Source organism: Plectropomus leopardus, chromosome 2 (genome assembly GCF_026936395.1).
Source record: "Plectropomus leopardus strain MGB_pleo_1.0 chromosome 2, ASM2693639v1, whole genome shotgun sequence".
NCBI classification, from domain to species: domain Eukaryota; kingdom Metazoa; phylum Chordata; class Actinopteri; order Perciformes; family Serranidae; genus Plectropomus; species Plectropomus leopardus.
In genome coordinates, this window is record NC_142177.1 from 8,100,299 (window position 1) to 8,106,364 (window position 6,066).

At 33.5% G+C, this 6,066-nt stretch overlaps 1 protein-coding gene across 1 annotated transcript in view; it reads left to right on the forward strand.

Moving 5' to 3' along the window:
* The window catches only part of LOC121952610 (solute carrier family 41 member 1-like), a 33,188-nt gene that overhangs the window by 24,405 nt on the left and 2,717 nt on the right, over positions 1–6,066 (forward strand). The window lies entirely within an intron of this gene.

Below are 6,066 nucleotides of genomic sequence, written 5' to 3' on the forward strand. Positions count from 1 at the left end.
TATGCTTTTTTGTGTGGATTAAAATGGTTTTTAGCAGTTTTTTGAAAGTAGCATTTTTTGACATTTTTTTCCATACTATAGCCTTGCATTTTTGTGGGATTTTTGGACATGCTATTTAATGGTGTTTTGGGCTATTTTTGCAGCATTGTTTGCTATGGCGTGTCTCGGCATGCTTTTTTGTGTGGTTTAAAATGGTGTTTAGGGTTTTTTTGAAAATAGCATTTTTTGACATTTTTGCCATACTATAGCCTTGCATATTTGTGGGATTTTTGGACATGCTATTAAATGGTGTTTAGGGTTGTTTTTGCAACAACGTTTTCTAAGGTGTGTCTCAGCATGCTTTCTGACATTGTTTAAAGTGGTTTTTAGCAGTTTTTTGAAAATAGCATTTTTTGCCATTTTTGCCATACTATAGCCTTGCATTTGTGGTGGATTTTTGGACATGCTTTTTAATGGTGTTTCTGGCTGATTTTGCAAAATCCTTTGTTATGGCGTGTCTCGGCACGCTATTTCATGTGGTTCAAAATGGTTTTCAGCTGTTTTTTGAAAATGGCATTTTTTGACATTTTTGCCATACTATAGCCTTGCATTTTTGGTGGATTTTGAACAAGCTATTTAATGGTGTTTTGGGCTGTTTTTGCAGCATTTTTTGTTATGACGTGTCTCGGTATGCTTTTTTGTGTGGATTAAAATGGTTTTTAGCAGTTTTTTGAAAATAGCATTTTTTGACATTTTTTTCCATACTATAGCCTTGCAGTTTTGTGGGATTTTTGGACATGCTATTAAATGGTGTTTAGGGCCGTTTTTGCAACAACTTTTTCTAAGGTGTGTCTCAGCATACTTTCTGACATTGTTTAAAATGGTTTTTAGCAGTTTTTTGAAAATGGCATTTTTTGACAATTTTGCCATACTATATAGCTTTGCATTTTTGTGGGATTTTTGGACATGCTATTAAATGGTGTTTCTGGCTGATTTTGCAACATCGTTTGTTATGGCGTGTCTCGGCACGCTATTTCATGTGGTTCAAAATGGTTTTCAGCAGTTTTTTTGAAAATGGCATTTTTTACATTTTTGCCATACTATAGCCTTGCATTTTTGGTGGATTTTGAACATGCTATTTAATGGTGTTTTGGGCTATTTTTGCAGCATTGTTTGCTATGGCGTGTCTCGATATGCTTTTTTGTGTGGTTTAAAATGTTTTTTAGCAGTTTTTTAAAAATAACATTTTTTGACATTTTTGCCATACTATAGGCTTGCATTTTTGTGGGATTTTTGGATGCGCTATTTAATGGTGTTTTGGGCTATTGTTGCAGCATTGTTTGCTATGGCGTGTCTTGGTATGCTTTTTTGTGTGGATTAAAATGGTTTTTAGCAGTTTTTTAAAAATAGCATTTTTTGAAATTTTTTGCCATACTATAGCCTTGCATTTGTGTGGGATTTTTGGACATGCTATTTAATGGTGTTTCTGGCTGATTTTGCAACATCGTTTGCTATGGCGTGTCTCGGCACGCTATTTCATGTGGTTCAAAATGGTTTTCAGCTGTTTTTTGAAAATGGCATTTTTTGACAATTTTGCCATACTATATAGTCTTGCATTTTTGTGGGATTATTGGACATGCTATTAAATGGTGTTTAGGGCCGTTTTTGCAACAACTTTTTCTAAGGTGTGTCTCAGCATGCTTTCTGACATTGTTTAAAATGGTTTTTAGCAGTTTTTTGAAAATAGGATTTTTTGACATTTTTTCCATACTATAGCCTTGCATTTGTGGTGGATTTTTGGACATGCTTTTTAATGGTGTTTCTGGTTGATTTTGCAAAATCCTTTGTTATGGCGTGTCTCGTCACGCTATTTCATGTGGTTCAAAATGGTTTTCAGCAGTTTTTTGAATATGGCATTTTTTACATTTTTGCCATACTATAGCCTTGCATTTTTGGTGGATTTTGAACATGCTATTTAATGGTGTTTCTGGCTATTTTTGCAGCATTGTTTGCTATGGCGTGTCTCGATATGCTTTTTTGTGTGGTTTAAAATGTTTTTTAGCAGTTTTTTAAAAATAACATTTTTTGACATTTTTGCCATACTATAGGCTTGCATTTTTGTGGGATTTTTGGATGCGCTATTTAATGGTGTTTTGGGCTATTTTTGCAGCATTGTTTGCTATGGCGTGTCTTGGTATGCTTTTTTGTGTGGATTAAAATGGTTTTTAGCAGTTTTTTAAAAATAGCATTTTTTGACTTTTTTTTCCATACTATAGCCTTGCATTTTTGTGGGATTTTTGGACATGCTATTTAATGGTGTTTCTGGCTGATTTTGCAAAATCCTTTAGTGTAATGTGTCTTGGCACGCTATTTTATGTGGTTTAAAATGGTTTTCAGCAGTTTTTGAAAATGGCACTTTTTGACATTTTTGCCATACTATAGACTTATATACTCCCACAAAAATAAAAGGCAATAGTATGGCAAAGATTTCAAAACATAGTATTTTCAAAGAACTGCTGAAAACCATTTTAAACCACATAGAAAAAGCATACAGAGACATGCCATGGCAAACAATGTTGCAAAAAAAGCCCAAAACACAATTAAATAGCATGTCAAAAAAAAGGCCAAAAAAGGCCAAAGGCCTCACAATATAGCACATTGAAAAACAAAAATGGCCGAAAACCCCATAGTATAGTATGGTGAAAAATCTCAAATTTTGACACATCCAGAAAATGGCTGAAAACTGCATATTTTACCTTGTAGGGACACTTCATAGTATTGCATGTCGCAAAAAATGGCAGAAAATCTCATAGTATGGTATAGCAAAAAACTCAAATTTTGACATGGCCAAAAATTGGCTGAAAACCTCATCGAAATAAATGCCAAAAAATGCCAAAATAGGCCAAAAACATCATAATATAGCATGTCGAACAAATGGCTGAAAACTGCATAGTATCGTATGGGGAAAAATTTCATATTTTGTTATGTCCAAAAAATGGCTGAAAAACGTACGTATATTATAACTTGTAGACATGTACTAGTATAGCATGTCGCAAAAAAGGCCGAAAAAGGCTGAAAAAGGCAGAAAAAGACCAAAAATTTAAAAAAAAAAAGTAGTTGGACAAAAAAATGGGCCAAAACGGCATAGTATATAGTATATAGTATGGCAAAAAATCTCAGATTTTGACATATCAAAAAAGAAATGGCTGAAAACTGCATATTATAGGTTATAGGGAGACGTCATAGTATAGCATATCGAAAAAAAAGGGCCAAGAAAGTCCAAAAACAACCTAATATAGCGTGTCGAAAATGCCGTTGCTCCAAACGTCTAACAGCGTCCTAGAATATCATGTTAAGGCAGATTATAGTATAATACGCTGATAAAATTGTCCAAAAAGTCAACATCTCAATTGTTGTAAGTACAGTATGTTGAAAAAACTCCATACTAAAGCTCTTCACAAAATGGTCAGAAATTTCATCTCTCCGAAAAATGTCCTAGAATAGCACGTTGAGGAAAATATAGTAACTAAAAACCTGTCCAGAAATTCATTATTTCAATTGCTGTAAGTCATTTTATAGAATGTCACAAAAACACCATACATTAGCATGTTGAAAAATGGTCAAACTCTAAATGTCTAAAAACATCCAAGAATGGTATATTTAGGAAGATTATAGTATAGTAAATGAAAATCTCTAAAAAAGTCATTTCTATTACTGTAAGTCATAGTAAAATATGACATACTATATGTGAAAAATGTCCTAGAATAGCATGTTGAAGAAGGTTATAGTTCAGTGAGCTGAAAAAACTGTCCAACAGTCAACATTTCAATGGCTGTAAGTCATAGTATATTATGTTGAAAAAACATGTCGAAAAATGCTCAAAAATGTAATCTCTCCAAATGTCTAAAAACGTCCCAGATGTTTTGGAAGATTATAGTATAGTAGGCTGAAAAAATTGTCTTAAAGTCAACATTTCAATTCTTGTAAGTCACAGTATAGTATGTCGAAAAAATGCCATGCTATAGCATATCGAAAAATGGTCAAACATGTCATCGCTCCAAATGTTGAAAAATGTACTAGAATAACGTGTTGAGTAAGATTATGATACAGTAAACGGGAATAAGCTATAAATACCAATAATTCTGAGCTGCTGAGAACATGTGACAGATGTGACATTTTACAAAATCAAACGGCTGCAGACAGCCTTGCAGATGGCATACATCCAACTAATGAGTTTTGATTACAATAAACATTTGGCTTGCATGACCACATACACCTGTAAACAAACTGAATACATTGCTGTACATACAGAGAAGTATATGTAATTAACTCAAAATAACAATAAGGGTTTTCTCAGTTCATTGCTATGTTGGTCAAGTTTTGGCTGAGTTGATGAGGTGGTGCTGCTTGGCCTTGAACACACCAAGTGTATCCTTCTTCACCCCCGGACACCATATCACATACCATCCTCATCCGCTGATCATGTTCTGAAAATAACAACAAACACAAAACAAAATGCAAGCACGTCCATTATATTGCACCCATATTACACTGTACTTATTCTTGGTTTAAATACATTTTATTATATTTTTAACTCAGGTTTTTAAAAATACATACCTATTTGTTGTCTGTGCTTTCGTCAACAGCTAATGAAAAAGCCTGGTATCTGCGTGTCTCTTCGGCCAGCTGTGTTGTCAGATTGCACGCCAGTTTTTTAACTCGGTCTGCGATGGTGTTTCTTGACAAACCGACGTTTTGAAAAGTCTGTATCTGGTCGGGCTACACCTGCTGACATACTTTTAGCATGCTGCGCTTCAAAAAGGCACCCTCTGAAAGACACTTGGAAGCTCGGGTGATTTCTTCAGCTACAATGAAGCTAGCTCACTGCTGCATCATTTTCGGCCGTAGCTTTTGTAAACATATTCTGCCTTTTAATTTTTGGACAATTTGATGTTTTTCTTGAAGGCTAAATGTAGCATACTTGGCTCCATGTTTGCTGACGTAATTTGCATTAATTCATCACTGACACTGCCTCGTAACACAGAAGACAGGTTTTTCTCCTTGAAACACAAACCAGTATTTGCTTTACCATCTTTCCTGTAATTACTTTCCCTCTGCATCATCAGTTTTTCTCTTCTTGGACATTTTGGGATTGTTTGTAGATATTTTTCAACTCCATCACTTGTTAGAAAACCACTTAAGTTAAATGCCAATATGGAAACACTGCACTCTAGCGGCAGGATGCCATCATTTCGCGGGTCACAAAATTGACATGCATGTTACGGACATGCTTTGTATGTCATCCAAAAATAAAAAACACAGTACAGTGTGTTGTCAGAATATCATAAAAAATGACATAGTATAGTAGCAAAGTAACAGCATAATAATAGTAATGTATGCTGAAAAACTTAGTATAGCATGTTCAAAAAAGTATAGTAACTCATAACATTCATTCTGAAATGCTGTTATGAAGTTTTTTCTGTTATTTCAATATATTTTTTATTCAATTTTTTTTACAAACTATATCCCAACCTTTTTTTTTTTAGTTTTTCAAGGTGCTATATCATGATGAAATTCTATACTATGACTGCATTTTCAGTATTTTGGACATTCTGTGCTATGATTTTCTGCATTTTTTCGACATAATATGATACGATTTTTTTGACATGTTATACTCTGACTTTTTGTCCGTTTTTCTGACATACTCTAGTATGACTTTTTTTGACATGCTATAGTATGCCTCTTATTTTCAACATGCCATACTATGGCTTTTCTTTTTTTGTGACATACTATACAAAGACAGTTTTTCTCAACATACTGTATTATGACTTTTTTTCTTTTTTTTTGTATACTTATGTATACTTATTTATTTTTTAAATATTTTATACCATGACTGAGTTGCTGTTTTTTATCAGAATGGTATGGTATGACGTTTTTTTTTTTACATGCTAAATTACTTTACTATTAATTTCAAAACCTAATATCCCAATCTCTTGTGACAAAAATCAAAAAAGCCTACTATGACCTACATTTGGCAGCTTATTTGTTCATTGGCTAAGTGGTAAGTTATGAAAGAAACAAACATTC